At 43.3% G+C, this 19,079-nt stretch overlaps 1 long non-coding RNA gene across 1 annotated transcript; it reads left to right on the forward strand.

The window, feature by feature from the left end:
* The first annotated feature begins 7 nt into the window (after positions 1–7).
* On the forward strand, positions 8–12,175 carry LOC149435443 (uncharacterized). The gene is made up of 2 exons (XR_016308486.1): positions 8–99; positions 8,759–12,175. It is a non-coding gene; the product is annotated as an uncharacterized LOC149435443 (long non-coding RNA).
* The last annotated feature ends 6,904 nt before the right edge of the window (positions 12,176–19,079 follow it).

Raw genomic sequence — 19,079 nt, forward strand, 5'->3', positions numbered from 1 at the left:
TCTTTTCCGGGAAGCTCCACCTATGGAAAGCGAGTGGTGTTCTTGACGTAGTAGACATAGGACTGCCGAGGGAGAAGGACGGAGAATGGCGAGCTGGGGGTGTGTACCTCGGTGTGTTGTGTGTGCTTGGTGCTGTCTGTCAGTATGGAGGTGGTGGGGTGTTGTGGGGGAGGGGTTGTGCTTCTCCTTTAGGGAGAGCTCCTCAGAAGGAAGGCGAAATGGGTGCTGTGCCAGTCATTGTCTGGGGGCCCTCTCTGGGGTTCTGTTTGGGTCAGGTCATGTCTCCATGGTCTGCTGACCAGTCCAGGACCTCAGTACCTCCCCAGCAGCTTTAGTGGTCTACACTGATGGGTCTCATGGTGTTTCTGTGGTAACAGAAGATGGCAGAGGAGACATGGAGGGGGTTGTCTTGTATACACAGTGATGAAACAATGGCAGATGCCTAGTAGACTGCCACTGGTGTCCACTCCACATACCAAGCACATGTACTTGCACTAAAAGAAAAAGTGAATTCTTTTAGAAGAGGCCTACCCTTACCTCTGAAGAAGATAAAATGATTGAAATGTTGGGCGCGCTCCAATCTCCCCACAGCAACATTATTCAATAACCTGGATTCTCTTCCTGAGCTTTGCTCTAGGCTCAAAGGAATTGTGGCCATCGATGGTGTCAATGGGAGGAATTGTGCTCCATGGTTGGCATGAGTGGGAGGAATGGTGCTCCATCGTTGGCGTCAGTGGGAGGAATGGTGCTCCATCGTTGGCGTCAGTGGGAGGAATAGTGCCCCATCGTTGGTGTCAGTGGGAGGAATAGTGCCCCATCGTTGGTGTCAGTGGGAGGAATAGTGCCCCATCGTTGGCGTCAGTGGGAGGAATAGTGCCCCATCGTTGGCGTCAGTGGGAGGAATAGTGCCCCATCGTTGGCGTCAGTGGGAGGAATAGTGCCCCATCGTTGGCGTCAGTGGGAGGAATAGTGCCCCATCATTAGTATCAGTGGGAGGAATAGTGCCCCATCATTGGCGTCAGTGGGAGGAATAGTGCCCCATCGTTGGCGTCAGTGGGAGGAATAGTGCCCCATCGTTGGCGTCAGTGGGAGGAATAGTGCCCCATCGTTGGCGTCAGTGGGAGGAATAGTGCCCCATCGTTGGCGTCAGTGGGAGGAATAGTGCCCCATCGTTGGCGTCAGTGGGAGGAATAGTGCCCCATCGTTGGCGTCAGTGGCAGGAATAGTGCCCCATCGTTGGCGTCAGTGGGAGGAATAGTGCCCCATCGTTGGCGTCAGTGGGAGGAATAGTGCCCCATCGTTGGCGTCAGTGGGAGGAATAGTGCCCCATCGTTGGCGTCAGTGGGAGGAATAGTGCTCCATCGTTGGCGTCAGTGGGAGGAATAGTGGCTTTTCATTGGTGTCAGTGGGAGGAACAGTGCCCCAGCACTGGTGGCCGTGAGGGGAATTGTGCTCTACTGCTGGTGTCAGTGGAATGAATAGTATCCAGCTGCTGGTGTCAGTGGAAGGAAGTGTGCCCTATCATTTGTATTTGGAAGGAATTGTATTGTAGGTGTCAGTGAGAGAAATAGTGCCACATCTTTGGTGTCATTAGGAGGAATAGTGCTCCATTGTTAGTGATATTGGGTGGAATTGTACACTATCATTCGTATAAATGGGAGGATTTGTGCTCCATTGTTGGTGTCAATGGCAGGAATGATGTCCCAATGTTGGAGTCAGTGGATGGAATAGTGCCCCAAGGGCCGGATAAAAGCAAGCAAAGGGCCACAGTTTGGAGACCACTGCTCTAGGCCATTCAAACGGTGGACAGGCAAAGGTCTCTCCTGTATAGGACACTGTCCTCGACCCTAGGGGGATATGGCCTGTCACCTATTTTGTACAACAGCTCGAGCTTCCTGACGTTGAGTGATACCACCTGCAGCAAAGTCTCCATTTCTCTGCTCCCTGCAGTGGAATACTGCTGACATTACCACACGGACAACTTTTGGAAACCCTTAACTTTGTGGTGAAGCTCAGAAGGGGGCATCTCAGGACTGTATAAGTTGTTTGTCAGTACTTCCCGTAAACTCCCATACATGTTGGCTTGGGAACAGGGTATAGGAGCAGAGGTAGACATGGAGGACTGGTCTATTAGAACTCACAAAAGTCCCAAGCAGAGCCAGGCTGTAAGGTACTCTCTTGTTGGTACCTTGTTTCTGAACACCTGACAGAAATCTACCTTGGATCCTCCTTTGAGGATGTGGGTAGATGGGAACAATGTACCATGTGTGGTGGACTTGCCCTAAGGTCAGACAGATCTGGATTTGGGTTCATAAACTGGGTTATCGTCATTAGAACCTCTAGATTCTAGTATGGGCTTTTTTTTTTGCCTAGGTGGATGCAGCATCCGTCCCACACTGGCTCTAAGGGTGAGAACTCATTGAACACGACTTCATGTCTCTGAGCAGAGAGTGGAGACTGTCAGTCACCGCTGTCTGCTCTACCCCCAGCGACGGGCTCACTGGATCACTAGGCTGTGGAGGGGGAGGGAACGGTTGGCTCAGGCACTCAGCGCCTCACTGAGAGGCTGAGCCAGGTGCCACTCCAGACTCTGGGGTGGATCCCGACTTTAACCACTTCCAGTCCGGACAATTTTGCCCCCTTCCTGTCCCGGCCAATTTTCAGCTTTCAGTGCTATCACACTTTGAATGACAATTGCACGGTCATGCAACACTGTACCTATATGAATTGTTTAGCATTTTTTTGAGACAGATAAAGCTTTATTTTGGTGGTATTTATTCACCACTGGGATTTTAATTTTTTTTTTGCTATGTAAATTAAAAAGTCCAAAAATGTCCAAAAATGTTGAAAAAAGGTGTTTTTTCTTATAAAATTTTGCAAATAAATAGTATTTCATCATAAATCTTGGCCAACATTTATTCTGTTATATTTTTAGTAAAAAAAAATAACCCAAATTAGTTTATAGCCAAAAATTATTTTTAAACTTTTTTTTTTTACATTTTTAATTTTATTAGATATTTTTTTTTTTTACATACGGTCACCCTAGCAGTACCAGTGTCACCATGGTGACACTGTACTACTTGTGGGGGGTGATGAAGATTTTTTTTTTTTCTCATTGATTGCTTTTACACCCATAAAGGATGTAAAAGTAATCGTTTCTCCTTCTGCATTCTTGCAGCCATTGAGAACTACTGAGTGAGCTGTGATTGGTCACAGCTTGTCACATGGTCCGAGGCTGTTGTGAATAGCCTTGTACCATGTGACCTCTGTGATCATTCACAGATTTCACACGTAGTAAGCAATGATGTCAGAAGTGACATCTTGCTTACTACTTTGCATGTGATTACTGATTGGCCAATCAGTGATCACATGATCGGGACCTCGTACAGAGGTCCTGTCCAACGATCGGTGTTCCACTGTGTCCGGAGGACACAGCGGGCACCGGATCGCGGTGCTGTGCGCTCCCAGGGAGCGTGCACAAGCAGGGTGCGGGGAGGCCGTTTATAAACGGCCACCCGACCCTGCACTGCCACCGTATATAAACGGCCGGACGGGAGGTGGTTGAACTTGGGATCCTTCCCCAGCCTGGACCGGCTGAGTGACACTTCAGCTCACTGTCAGCTGAAAACAGGTCACAGGAATGCAGAACGAACTGCACTCCTGTGATCCACAGGAGAAGCACAGCCAAAAAGAGCTCTGGCTGTACTTCTCCTTTAAGGAACCCATAGAAGGGGTTTCCAGATCTACTCAGACTATGTTCCTAGCGGCTACAATCATCATTGTGACCACTTGGAAGAGCCCAGTAGTAGATCTAACGCTGATGAAATGTAAATGTGTATGGATAATGATCAACAAAAACATAGTTGGCATACTACGTGACACCTCTACAAGGTTTCAGCGGATTTGGAACCCGTGGATTGGCTATATACAATCCTCTTCCTAAATTATTTTTAGCTGTGGTGGGTGGGTTTGGCATTTGGATGGACTGTACTTCTTTCCTGGCTCCCCCCCCCCCCATGCTTTTCCTTTTTTCTTTTATTCTTTTTCCTCATTTCCTTTTTATGGAGCGATTCTTTAATATGCAAACATGGTTGTATTGTAATGTGCCTGTTTTTGTATTTTGTTTTTTTTTCTTGTGTAAAGCCATGTGTTTATGAAGTATAAATGAAGGAAACCTTTTTTTACTTTTTAAAGATAAGAAAATGCGTTGCTTTAAAGTCCCATTGGAGAGATATAAGGATTATTTACAACATTGAAGGGTTGTTGGCAACCTTGATTACTGTCTGAGCGTCTTTGTATGTAAGAGTCTAAAACCATTTAGGAACCTTACTATTGCAGCTGCATTCACACTTGAGTGATTTGTAGCTTGAAGCTCCACACTCCAAAAAGGCTCAAACTTAAACAAAAATCAAATCAATTGTTCTCTATGGTGCCTGTTCACACCTGATCTCAGGAATGAGCATCATAGAGAACAATAGATTTTTAAAGCTTGAGCCTTTTTGGAGCTTCAGGCTAGAAATCGCTCAAGTGTTAGCCTTAGTGGCTGTATACATTGCTGCTTCCACATCACTATGATATTACCTCACCATATGATTTTTTGACATTTTCAGCTCACACAGTCTGGTGCTTTTGGGGTCAGAATTTCCAGATGACCTAGGCCATGTGGTTCAGTCAGTACTGACCACACTCCAACCACCAGACATGAATCTTCACCAACTGTCACTTGTTTTACATTTTGTAAATTTTCCATCCAAAATACATGTTCAAAGTTTGAACTAAAACGGTGTGGGAAGTAAGCCATCACTTCCCACTTTCAGTTAAATCCTTCTGCCCCTTTTTTGAAAAAGGAATGCAATTAGTTTTTCATTATATTCCAATTCTGGTTCTGTTTACCAAGACTTCCTCTTGTCTAGCCAGAAGTTCAGCCAAGCTTGTGGTCAACCTCTGTTGTTTCTTGATAAAACGGTGGATCTCAAAAGTTCACATACCCTACTGGTTTTTACTTCAGTAAAAAACTGAAATTGAGAAAAGTTGCACATTTTAAACTTTGAACACGTATTTATGACAAATGATGAACAATCTGCAGATCAATCAAGGAATAATGACAAATGACCAACAAGTGAAAAAAATGTTTCACAAAAATGTTAGTGCTTGTAAACCCTCACCTTGTAAAACAACTCATTCAGTTTAAAATAGAAATGGAAGGCAAACCATTTGTGTATAGATGTAAAAAAATATATAAATACCCCTTTTTATAAGTGACCATATACCCTCTGTTCTCAGCTGCATAAGAGCAGGGGGAGGAGGAACAGCAGTACACTGGTCTTCCTAGTGAATGTTTGTGTGGTGGGTCAGATCATTAGAGGAGAGCACACTGAGTTCCTAGCATAGCTAGAGAACTGACCACGCTGTGCTCTCATGCCTAATGTGATCAGTTTTAATAAGTAAACAGAGGGACTGGCAGGAACACCAGGGATTTCACACAGGAAAGGAATACAAAGAGAAGAGGATACTTTTCCATACAAGTACATGGTACAGCAGGCACATATCAGGAATATGAAATGTTGGGTTTACATTTTCTTTAACTGCCTTGCATGTTCTATTTGAAAAGTTGTACTTATTGAAGCTTTGTTGTGTTCTTTATGCCTATATTATTACATACATTGTTTAGATCTGCCTTTTTCAACCAGGGTGCTTTCAGGTGTCTTCAGGGGTGCCTTGGCTTCATGCCTAAAAATTGCCCATAAATTGGATACAAGCCAGCGAGTTGATCAAGCCTGCCTTTTAGTTACACAGATCCACAGGTTTTCATTGTGCACCTTTACGACCTTCCAGCTGCCGGCATTCTAACAAGCAATGATGTCATTGGTTGATAAGGAGGATGTTGTGTGCCTGGACAGTATCCTTGTTTGACCCTTTCCTGCAGCACTGGGGTCACATTAACTGAGTGAGGGAGAGAAAAATGGAAGGAGAAGTGAACCACTGGAATACTAGTCTGTACCAGTGTGCAAAAGTACATTTGCTTTGGAAGAATAAATATTTGGTGTCCTACGTGTGTGGATATTGTGTTATGTAAAACTAAAGGTATAATTTTTAAAATTTTAGAATAGGGTGCCTGAAGATTGTGCATAATATTAAAGGGTGCCTTGACTGTAATAACGTTGAAAAAAACTGGTTTAGATGATGGTATTCAAATAAAACAGGATTAAAATGTGAACATTTCAGAGTTTGCTAGCTTTTACATACAGTTGTGCTCAAAAGTTTGCATACCCTGGCAGAAATCGTGAAATTTTGTTATTGAAAATATGACTGATGATGCCAAATAACTGTTTTTTTTTTATTTAAGGTTAATGATCATATGAAGCCATTTGTTATCACGTGGTTGTTTGGCTCCTTTTTAAATCATCATTCTAACAGCAATCACCCAAATAGCATTGATCAAAAGTTGTTGACTCTCATGTGGATACACTGAGCAGACTAGATACTGAGCCATGGGGAGCAGAAAAGAACTGTCAGAAGACCTGTGGTTGTTTCAAGGCGCACAGTATAAGATACTTGAACAAAAATGATGCCTGGTTCACACTAGTGCGGGCTGTGCAGCCTGCTTTTACTCAGGTATGGCAGCATATTCATTTGGGCTGCTGTGCCACGTGTCCTGCACAAAAAAAGGTGCATGCACCTATTTTAAAAGCACAGCTGCAGGAAAACTGCATGGTGTTCTGATGCGATTCAGCTGCAGGTGGTTGCGGGAACAGGTTTGATTCCTGCACCCGCAACAAGCCTGCGGACTAGTGTTAACCCAGCTTTACTGCTCTATTGCCACAAAAAAGCCTGGTTATAATATGCCTGACAACACTGGCAGGTGTCACAGCTTCGGGTACATAGTAATGTAGAGTGACTAGACTAATATAGAGCTATGTGGTCACAACCATAAGAGCTGTGTGCGGAGAGGAGTCAGTAAGGCCTATAGTGACAAGTATACCATTCCCACTGTGAAGCATGGTGGTGGCTCACTGATGTTTTGTGAGTGTGTGAGCATGGTGAATCCTGTAAAAATTGATGGCAAGATGAGTGCAGCAAGTTATCAGAAAAGACAATTTGCATTCTTCTGCACGGAAGCTGCACATGGGACGCTCTTGAACTTTCCAGTGCAACAGTGACCCTAAGCACAAGGCCAAGGTGACCCTCCAGTGGTTATAGCAGAAGGTGAAGGTTCTAGAGTGGCCATCACAGTCTCCCAACCTTAATATCATCGAGCCTCTCTGGGGAGATCTCAAACATACGGTTGCTGCAAGACGTCCAAAGACTTTGCATGACTTGGAGGCATTTTGCCAAGTCGAATTGACAGCTGTACCACCTGCAAGAATTTGGGACCTCGTACACAACTATTACAATAGACTGCACATTGTCATTGATGCTAAAGGGCAATACACAGTATTAACTAAGGGGATGCAGACTTCTGAACAGGGGACATTTCATTTCTTTACTTGTTGCCATGTTTTGTTTTATGATTTTGCCATTCTGATATAACCTACAGTTGAATATGAATCCAAGTAGAAATAAGACATTTGTGTTGCCTACTCACTTATGTTTTCTTTAAAAATGGAATATACTGTATATTACCAATTCTGCAAGGGGAGGCAAACATTTGAGCACAACTGTACCTACTGCACATTTGTTAAACTCTTGGCGCCTCCGGACCCTTTAAGAGTTTCAGGAGGCGGGGCAGGGTTTGAGTCACATGACCCTCGTGATTCGCTGTCATGGCAGTCACATGATCGGAAATGGTCCCGATCGAAAGGGGAGATTGGGAGTAGCGGACATTTGTGCTGGCAGCGCGCAGGGCACGTGCTCTAAGCGCACATGTATTTTTTAATTGCACGCAAATATGCGGCCGCTCGGCGTCAAAGCCCAGATGCTGAGGGGCCGCATATCTGCGTGCGATCGGCGTCAAGGGGTTAAACAAGTTACTGAACATAAATTGGGTATTTCCGTTATTGGATCAGAGTGGGCTGTGTCAATTACTCACTTCACATAACTTTTGGGGACACCCATCAGTTGAATGCAAATGTACCTTGTGGCTTGCTAAAATATAATAGAGTAGGATTGATTTTTACTTCCTTGAGGTCCATTAAAATAAATTTGTGTTGGTAATACACCATGCAGCAACACATAAAGCATAATAGAATGTAAAACGGCTCTAAATCTATTCCCATCTTACAATAAAATACCGTAAGAGCTTTTTAAAGAATAGGTGTGCAGAAAACTGAGCTAGACAGCAGACCTTTGAGATGATCACTGTCACCCCGATCCCTCCTCCTATCAGCATGTTCCTTGTGCTGTAGCAGATCTAGGCAGCTTCTTCCAATCGCTGTCTGAACTCTGCTGTAAAGGAACTGCTAGAGGCTGGGACCAATTCAAATTCAAGTGCTTGCAGTTAAAGAAAATCTGAAGGATGTATTAATGAATACAGAGCAGCAATGATTTACACTGTGTCTGGAGTTCAAGTTTAAGGCATGATTTTTAGTTTTGAAATGGCTGACAGGTTCACTTTAACTGATGCCCTTAGGTCAGGGTACTGAGAATATTCTAGATATGATTGTAGAACATGGGAATCCTGTGGTTCTGCTAACTGGAGAGGAGGAAATTTTTATGGAAAGTCGTATTCCCTACAGTCTTCACTGATCTGAAATGCTAAATACTTGGAATTAATACTCATGTCTAAATTTCTGTGACCTTTTTTCTTTTTTATTCACAGTGAAAAGTTCCTTCTACTGATCCAAGTCCAAGATTTCACAGTGGCTGGATTTTCTGACATCTGTGTGTGAACAATATTGGCTAGAGCTGTACTTTTCCTGACCAGATGACGGAGGTTGGAGATGCACAAACACTTTTTTTTTTTTAGTTCCTAACTGTAGAAAGGGAAATTAAACATCACGGTCCCCCTATATAGTAATATATTAAGTTTGGGGGGAGTATCGCAGTACACAGGCAATCCTCAAGTCCCAGCTTAATGCAGGTTTGATATAGGCCAACAGCATAAGTAGTCATTAACACTGTCACAGCTTTTTAGAACACTGGTCATTACCATTTCTACTATTATAAGTACTAATCCCTGATGAAGTCTTTATAGGCACTGGGAAAAGTTGCAGCTAACTAGTGATGCATTATTAATGTGAGCTGTATACTTTTTGTATAGTAGCATTGGTAATTGCTGTTTTTTTTTTTTGTTTTTTTTTTTTCTTAGCCAGTGTTTAGGAAGCCATTACATTTTCTGTAAACTTGCCTGAAATTTAGTAGTCATGTGTACATTAGTGATGTCATTTGATGACCCGCTTGGGGTTAGCACAAGCAATGGGAAGCCTTTTTCTGGGACTAATTTCACTGACACATCTAGCATGGTAGATGAAGCTCCAGAAAACAAGGACGAAAGTCCTCCCACTGATCTAGAGTCTGAACGGAAGACATCTGAACCGCTGTGCCACATTGAAGACTTGCAAGCCACAATGGAAGCCAGTACTGAAGAGCAAAACATGCATCGACTTAATGCCAACAGCTGGTTTGTTGATCATTTTATCTTCTGTCATTGTTAGATTGGTCAAAACACATTGCACAACACACAGGTATGTCAGTTCTTGGGGCATTGAAGGACACAGTAGCAGCATGCCTTGTACAAGGAACTGCTGTAAATGTAGCAGAATGCTACATAAAGAGCCCAAGTTGGATATTTTGCTTAGATATTTACTATATGTGAAGCTGTTAACCAAAAGCGGAAAATGAGTTAAAATTAGATTTTTTTTTTTTTTTTTTCTTTACAGCGTTAGTTAAATTACTTGCGTGTAATGTCATGTGCAGCCTGATCGATTCTGTAGGGCTGCCCTGTCCTCTTCCTGCTGCTGAACTTTCAGCGCTGTGGGGGTTAGCGGCTTCAGCTGCACTGATGATGATCTGATAGTTAAATGCCCCCTCTCTCCCTCTTCTTCATTGAGAAAAATTCTGTCACTGATTACACTGCTTGTAACACTATCTGTGAATGGGTTAGAGTCTGATCAGTCACAGGATTATGTCCCCCATTCAGAGATTGAGGTACAGGTAGAGTATTGGTGAAATAACTTTTCTAAATGGAGTAGAAAGCAGGAGGGGATCTGTCCAATGGATCACCTTTAGTGCAACTGCACCCGGAGACTCAAAGCTGTTAATCCTCACAGCACCAGACGTTCAGCAGCAGGAAGAGAACAGGGCAGCCATACAGTGAAGATTTCTACAGAACCCAGCAGCCTGAACAACATGGGACATACTTCTTTACAGGCAAGTGATGTAACTTGGGCTGTAGAGGATAAAGTTTTTTTTTTTAGCTAAACTTCAGCTTTAAAGTAATCGTGTTGTTGCTATACAAGGCAAAGCTGGAAGCTCACTTTAATTCCCCAACAATAGCATATACTCACATTTTTCTAGATCAGCTGCTGGCCACTTGGCCAGATAGTTAGTAACATAGCTGGTATGCTCAGTTACGGTGAGCATGTGACTCACTGTCCAATCCTATGTAAGTTCTAGGGCCTCCTCTCTGCCCACATAGCAGAATGGAGCAGCAGAGGACCGAAGGAAAAGTATGCATAAGCAGCTGCCTGAGTTAGTGTTAAAGTGAACCTGCTGCTTTGTCCTGCATAGGTAAAGCACTGGTTCACTTTAAACCTGAACTGTAGCCATCAAAGAATGACATGTAATGCTGCCATTTTTTTATTCTTTATAAAAAAAAAAAATCCTCATGTTATTTCTTTTTACTGACTACAGCTTTTGATCAATCATTAGTGCTTCTAAGCTTTACACACTGGTAACAGAGGCAGTAGTTTGGGTTGGGGGTTCAGGAAAACACCTTGGCCATGATCTGCTGTTCAGTGCTGCCTACTACATGGTGTGAAAATGCAGATTAGCAATTAGAAATTGGGCGAGGTTTTGCCATAGGATTCTTTACTCTGTATGATAGGGACTTCTGCACCCAGTACCTGCTGTTGCCCTGCATGGGCTGTCGGTGTGATCAACAGCAAATAATTACACATAAACTGCTTTGGAATTTGTGGTTAATTGTGTTTACTATTGCTATTTTAGTGGTTTTTGTAGTATAGGCATAGGTAGAAGTTAGGCTCCCCATATCACATTAAGGCTTGGTTCACATCTGTGCGGGTGGTGCCACTGCGGATCCGCACAAAAATCCATGCCACACAGATGAATGCGGACCCGCAGGCAGGTACCATTAGTTCTAATGGCACGCCGCCTGCACTGGAAAACAAAACTGTACTGGGAACAGAGATTCCCGTGCGGGCTGCGTTTTTGGAAGAAGTCCATTCAAATAAATTGGCTCTCGTGCCCGTGCAAAACACGGCCCGCACGGCCGCATAGATGTGAACCAGGGATAATACACTACAGAGGTTTTCATGCTTCCTTGGTTTACACAAAGCAAAACAGTAATATACATTTCACTAAATGTTTGGGCATCAGAAATGAGGTGGCTACAGATGAGCATTAAATGAGTTAATTGGCTCATTTTCAGCAGCATTGGTAATACCTACAAACAAAGACCAAGCACTTTTGTTGTATGACCTTCATTTGCTGACATACAAAACAGTTTGTTAAAATAAGAAGTCTGTAAATAAGCAAAAGCTACGCACAGGATTCTGAAACTCTTGGAAACGATGTACCGTATATGATTTCCTTCGCTATGGCCTAAGATCCCCATGGTAATGTAGTGTATGTATTTTAATCAGTGATCGTGTCAGTATGCCATCTGGCATTGCCATTATGTTCAGGACTACAATCTAAGCTTTACAGTTCCCTTACGGAGTTTAATGACATCACATTGTACTTACAGAAGCTCATAATTGTACTTGTCCATCCAGGCCACTTCTAAACAGCCTGCTGTAATTGGATTTCTGTGCCAGTGAGTAAATATTAGAAGATTTGAGAAAAGAATCTTCTGCATCTCTGCTGTGTAATTACAGCTGGAACATGAGATGACTTAATAGAGGCTTCTGGTCTGCAAACTCTGCTCAACCACCCTAGTCTTCTCCATTATACAGCATATGTTTGATAAGACTCATTCTGTTTTGTAGCCATTTGTCTTGTTGGAATTGTTAATTGTCTATGTGCTGTGAAAATAAATGTTCATCTTTTGCAAGTCTGTGAGTGCCTCATTGCTTTTTAATTTATTTGTATCTGTGTGCCAACAATGTCTGTACATTCAGCAATACAATACATGCTATGACAAAAACTACAATCTTATTAAAGAGCAGCTATCATCCAGCTAAACAACAATCTCAGAAGCCTCTGATAGAAGCTGACATTTTTCACAAATTGGGGGACACTGGCATGACTTCAGTTAACCTGATCAGGTGTAGCTTTGCTGCCTCAAAACTAGTAATGTGATGAGTCAACAAATGGCAGTTTCCACTGATGCTTTGGAGACAGCTTTGGCTTGTATCAAGGTAACTTTCATCAGTTTTGTTCTCTCACGGTGGTAAAAAAAAAAAAAAATGTTTTGCCCCACTGTTTGGACTATAGATAATAAAATGAATAGAATAAAGACAATGATAGGTCGAATATGAGTGAGTAAAAGCAACACATATTACACTTGCTAGGCACAGGGTTAACCCCTTGATGTTCACCCCTTCCCAGCCAGTGTCTTGTGTGCAGTAATAGTGTCACTAGCAGTGTCAGTTAATGCCAGATTGCCCGCCACACTATCAGTCACACGAAAAGTCGCTGATCATTGCTATTACAAGTATAGCAGCTATAGCTGCTTAAATTCCGGTATATATACAATAGTTTGTAGACGCTAGACCTTTCACAAAAACCAATTAATATACATTTATTGGATTTTTTTTTAACAAAAAAAAATAGCATAATACATTTTGACCTAAATGTTATGAAGAAATTTGATTTTATTGGATATGTTTTATAAGTAGAAAAGAGATGTGTGTCCACCCCTTTTTTTCATTTATATAATAAAAAATACAAAACCCAGTGGTGGCCAAATACCTCCAAAAGAAAGCTCTGTGGGAAAAAAGAAAAGTTAATTTATTTTGGGTACTGTTGCATGGCTGTGCAATTGCCAGTGAAAGTAGGACAGTGCTGAAAACCTTTTGGAGATCAAGTAATTAAAGTGGTTCTAAACTCAATTTTTTTTTTTTTTACCATAATGCATTTGTCAGTGCATCTAAATCTGATAGTATATTTAACCCCCCCCCCCCCTTACAATGCTGCTGTCCAAAGGTGCCCCTGTGCTCCTTCCTCCAGAGTGGGGGCATTCTAATACAGGAGGTATGTTAATGACCAGATGAAATCAGAGGAGAAAAAGCCTTGGGAAAAAAAAAAAATCATGCAGCCATGACGTCTGAGGATTGGTAACTGCAATATATTACATTTTTAGTTAAATACCGCTCTAAGCTGGCCTTCCAGCCTGTGGGCTGAGTGAAAGAAATCAGATTTCTCCATACACGCTAACTAGCACAGCTATTGCTGCCTATTGTAGTCTGACAGCCAGCTCAAGCAGCTGTCAGAATACCAGGAAACTGCCTGCGTCAGACAATTCCAATAAATATCGCTTGAACAACCAACAAAGTATTTTGCAAAGTGTTCCATCTCTCCACCTTTTCCAATCAGTGAATGCTTTGCATTCCTTGAGAAAATGCAAAAGGTTCCCTTAGTGGTACCTGTGCCAATTGACCACCTCCTGTGTTCACTATGTAGTTGGACAGTGGCTTGGTACAGGACCCGGAGGCTAGTGGAGGTCACTGTAGTTGCGGTGCCTAATACAGTGATTTCCTGCTTCTATGAGGATCCCAAAGGTTATGCACTGCTGGTTCAAGCTAGACCAACACAGTGCAGTGTACCGCAATGTTTGTGTGTGAAGATATTTTGCTGCGCTTTCAGAAAATGCACCAAAACCACTTAATCTATGGCAAAGCACAGGTAACCCGCACCAAAATCATGGGTACACTGCACTGAACCCATGCTGTGGGAAAACCGCACAGAATCCGTGTTAACGCACCCTAAGGTTTTTGTTTTCAGGTTTAGGTAACTTTTAACACACTTGGGTCGCTCAGAACCCGTTCTCCTGTCTGCTCTAGTGTGTTGTAGTGCTGAATAGCTTTTTGTGTCCGTGATATTTGCTTTAAAGCAAGGGTAGGCAATATTTTTCAATATATTCAAAGAAATTGAGAGGGCCAGTTTTATTAAAATAAAAAAACAAAAAACTTCACACTCTAAATCACGAAAAGGAATTTTTATAAAGTAAATTCTGTAAAATACTTCAATAATAGTGAGAAGTGAATATCCTGCACTTTATGCTTCGGATCAATTCCTGCACCTTCAATCCTCAGATCATCCCCAATTCATGCACCTTCATACCTCAAATCCCTGTAACCCCCACTCCCCTGCTCTTCTGTCCCACCAGTGTACAACCTTTCTCATCCGCCCCACCACTGTACCTCCCTGCACATCTGCCTCACCAGTGTACCCCCCTGATCTTCTCTCCCACCATTGAACCCTCTTCTTATCTCTCCCACCACTATACCCCCTGCTCTTCTGTCCTACCACTGTACCCCCCTGCTCTTCTCTCCCACCATTGAACCCTCTTCTTATCTCTCCCACCACTATACCCTCTGCTCTTCTGTCCTACCACTGTAAACCCCTGCTCATCTGCCCCACTAGTGTACACCTTTTCTCATCTGCCCCACCACTGCACTTCCCTGCACGTCTGCCTCACTGCTGTACTCCTCTGGTCTTCTATCCCACCACTGAACCCCCCTGATCATATGTCCCACCACTGAGCCCCCCCTGATCATATGTCCCATCAATGAACCCCCCCCGATCATATGTCCCATCACTGAACCCCCCCGATCATATGTCCCATCACTGAACCCCCCCGATCATATGTCCTACCATGGTAACCCCCTGCTCATCTGCCCCACCACTGTATCCCCCTGCTCATCTGCCCCACCACTGTATCCCCCTGCTCATCTGCCCCACCACTGTATCCCCCTGCTCATCTGCCCCACCACTGTATCCCCCTGCTCATCTGCCCCACCACTGTATCCCCCGCTCATCTGCCCCATCACTGTATCCCCCGCTCATTTGCCCTATCACTGTACCCCCCGCTCTTCTGTCCCACCACTGAACTCCCTTCTCATCTGCCCCACCGCTGTATCCTCCTGCTCATCTGCCCCACCACTGTATCCCCCTGCTCATCTGCCCCACCACTGTATCCCCCTGCTCATCTGCCCCACCACTGTATCCCCCGCTCATCTGCCCCATCACTGTATCCCCCGCTCATTTGCCCTATCACTGTACCCCCCACTCTTCTGTCCCACCACTGAACTCCCTTCTCATCTGCCCCACCGCTGTATCCTCCTGCTCATCTGTCCCACTGCTGTATCCTCCTGCTCATCTGTCCCACCGCTGTATCCTCCTGCTCATCTGCCCTACCGCTGTACCCGCCTTCTCATCTGTGAAATGCGTGATATGCAGAACAGTGCAGGGAAGCAGGGATGAGACATAGCTACCCGTACTGGCACACTCATCCCCATTTATCCGCCTCTTGCATCCAGCCCATGTGCTTGTATGTGATGTCACTCAGGTCAGGTGTAGTGATGAGCGCAGGTCAGGGGCATTTTCTGAGAGTAGTTGGCCTGTTTTCCAGATCATAAGTTGGGAACTCCCAGCTGAAAAAGTGTGGTGGGTTATTTCCATTGTGCTGAATTCTGGTTTTGGTCTTAAAGGGACGCAGAGTGCAGGAGTTCAGTAGAAAGTGACGCAAACGGTCAGGAGTAAGTGATGCAGATTTCAGGGGTCAGGAATACGTTATGCAGATTTCAGGGGTCAGGAGTAAATGACGCAGAGTTCACAGGTCAGGAGTAAGTTATGCAGATTTCAGGAGTAAGTGATGCAGAGTTCAGGGGTCAGGAGTGATGCAGATTTCAGGGGTCAGGAGTAAGTGACACAGAGTTTAGGGGTCAGGAGTAAGTTATGCAGATTTATGGGTCAGGAGTAAGTGACACAGAGTTCAAGGGTCAGCAGTAAATGATGCAGATTTCGAGGGTCAGGAGTAAATGACGCAGAGTTCAGGGGTCAGGAGTAAGTTATGCAGATTTCAGGAGTAAGTGACACAGAGTTCAGGGGTAATTTATGCTGATTTCAGGGGTCTGGAGTAAGCGACGCAGATTTCAGGGGTCTGGAGTAAGTGATGCAGAGTTTAGGGGTCAGGAGTAAGTGACGCAGATTTCAAGGGTCAGGAGTAAGTGACGCAAAGTTCAGGGGTCAGGAGTAAGTGACACAGAGTTCAGGGGTCAGGAGTAATTTATGCAGATTTCAGGGGTCAGGAGTAACCGACGCAGAGTTCAGGGGTTGAGAGTAGGTGATTCAGAGATCGGTAGTAATGGATGACACAGAGCTGAGGGGGTTCAATGTATACTCATAGCTATGTGAGGAATAAATGGAAAAAAAAAGAGCAAGGGGGGCAGGGATTGTAAAAAAGTGAGATATGACAAACAAGAAGTCATTTTAAAGTGTCAGCAAAATAAAAGTCGGATAGATGAGAATGTGGCAAAGGTTTACCACCTGTCCTCTCCACCAAAAATGAAAATGGCCAACGTGATAGGAAAACAGCAGCAAATGAAAACAAACAGGTACAATAGCTATTTCAACACAGTTCCCAGAAGCTCAACAGTAATTCTACAAACTGTCACCTGACTGTGATTTTCTCAATCACAGTGAAATCCCTTCTTTCTGAGATTGGTAGTGGCAACCAAGTGAGCCATCTTCCTCCAGATGGTGGGCGGGGCTAGCAAGGCTGTGATTGGCTTTAGCAGTGGTCAGTCACAGTCCTCCTTTTGGAAATGGGGACCGCCCCCCTAGCAGAACTGCATCCAATCTCTTTCCCATCACAAGAGCTGGACAGATCTTTGCTGCGACTGTGAGTGATGATCGCAGCTCTAGCAAAGATAGAGGACCAAACAGTGTTTCCCATCTTGTACAATGTGTGGGGGCACAGTGCCTCCCCCTCAGCAGCTGCGGGGAATTCTGAGATAAGAATGCATTAGTGCGGCAGAAGTTGTGTCCCAGTGACACCTCCCTGCACTGCACTACTGACTCGTGCCGGTAAAAGAGGTATCGTGTGCCACTTGTGGTGCCTGTGCCGAGAGTTGCCTACTCCTGCTTTAAAGAGTGATAAACTGGGTCTTTTGACGCTGTCAAAAGCCTAGAATTTACATACTCTATACTGTTCCTCTTAGAATTTACAAAACAAGCTGGGATGAAAAACATAATTCCATTGAATTTACTGGTACAAAAAAAACAAAAAATGAGATATATATATATATATATATATATATATATATATATATATATATATATATATACAGTTGTGTTCAAAATAATAGCAGTGTGTTGAAAAAAGTGAATAAAGCTCAAAATCCTTCTAATAGCTTTTATTTCCATACACACAAATGCATTGGGAACACTACACATTCTATTTCAAATCAAAACATGAAGAAAAATATATCAAATTTGTGTTGTTCCTCTAAAAAAATTGAAAAAAAGTGAATATTAGACTGTTCAAAAAAAATAGCAGTGTTTGTATTCTTCTTTACAAACTCAAACATTCACTATATAAACTGAAAAATGTTTGAAGATTTTGCTTTCCTTTGAATCACTTAATGAATATTTAGTTGTATAAGCACTGTTTCTGAGAACTGCTGTACATCTGTGTTGCATGGAGTCAACCAACTTCTGGCACCTGTGAACAGGTATTCCAGCCCAGGATGATTGGACTACATTCCACAGTTCTTCTCTATTTCTTGGTTTTGCCTCAGAAACTGCATTTTTGATGTCACCCCACAAGTTTTCTATTGGATTAAGATCCGGGGATTGGGTTGGCCACTCCATAACGTCAATCTTGTTGGTCTGGAACCAAGATGCTGCACATTTACTGGTGTGTTTGGGGTCGTTGTCTTGTTGGAACACCCATTTCAAGGGCATTTCCTCTTCAGCATAAGGCAGCATGACCTCTTCAGGTATTCTGATGTATTCAAACTGATCCATGATCCCTGGAATGCGATAAATAGGCCCAACACCGTAGTATGAGAAACATCCCCATATCATGATGCTTGCGCAACCATGCTTCACTGTCTTCACAGTGTACTGTGGCTTGAATTCAGTGTTTGGGGGTCATCTGACAAACTGTCTCCGGCCACTAGACCCAAAAAGAACAATCTTACTTTCATCAGTCCACAAAATGTTGCGCCATTTCTCTTTAAGCCAATGTGTTCTTTGGCCAATTGTAACCTCTTCAGCACATGTCTTTTTTTCAATAGTGGGACTTTGCGGGGGCTTCTTGCAGATAGCTTGGCTTCACATAGGCGTCTTCTAATTGTAACAGTACTCACAGGTAACTTTAGACCTTCTTTGATCTGCCTGGAGCTGATTGTTGGCTGAGTCCTTGCCATTTTGGCTATTCTTCTATCCATTCGAATGGTAGTTTTTTTAGTTTTCTTCCATGTCTTTCAGGTTTTGGTTGCCATTTTAAAGCATTTGCGATCATTTTAGCTGAGCAGCCTATCATTTTCTGCACTTCTTTATATGTTTTCCCCTCTCCAATTAACTTTTTAATTAAGGTACGCTGTTCTTCTGAACAATGTCTGGAACGACCCATTTCCCTCAGAATTTCAGAGAGAAATGCACTGTAACCAGCATGTACAACATCTGCTGCCTTCCTTCCTTAAATAAGGGCAATAATTGCCACCTGTTTTTCAAAGAATGAATGACCTCACTAATAGAACTCCACACTGCTATTATTTTGAACATGCCCCTTTCAATTAGTGATTCAATTACACAGAATCAGCAGCATGCATGTCATGACTGTTGGGTCTGTTGGATTTCTATTACTCTACTACACCTGCTAGTAAATTATTTGCCATGTAGCAATATAATTTCTACCAAAAACAGTGATTGATCAGGTTAGTGATGTCTGACTGCTATTATTTTGAACACAACTATATATATACATGCACACACACAGTACCTTGAAA

This window comes from Staurois parvus, unplaced genomic scaffold (assembly GCF_062004578.1).
Source record: "Staurois parvus isolate SC_StPar_1 unplaced genomic scaffold, SC_StPar_1.0 ptg001507l, whole genome shotgun sequence".
NCBI lineage: Eukaryota > Metazoa > Chordata > Amphibia > Anura > Ranidae > Staurois > Staurois parvus.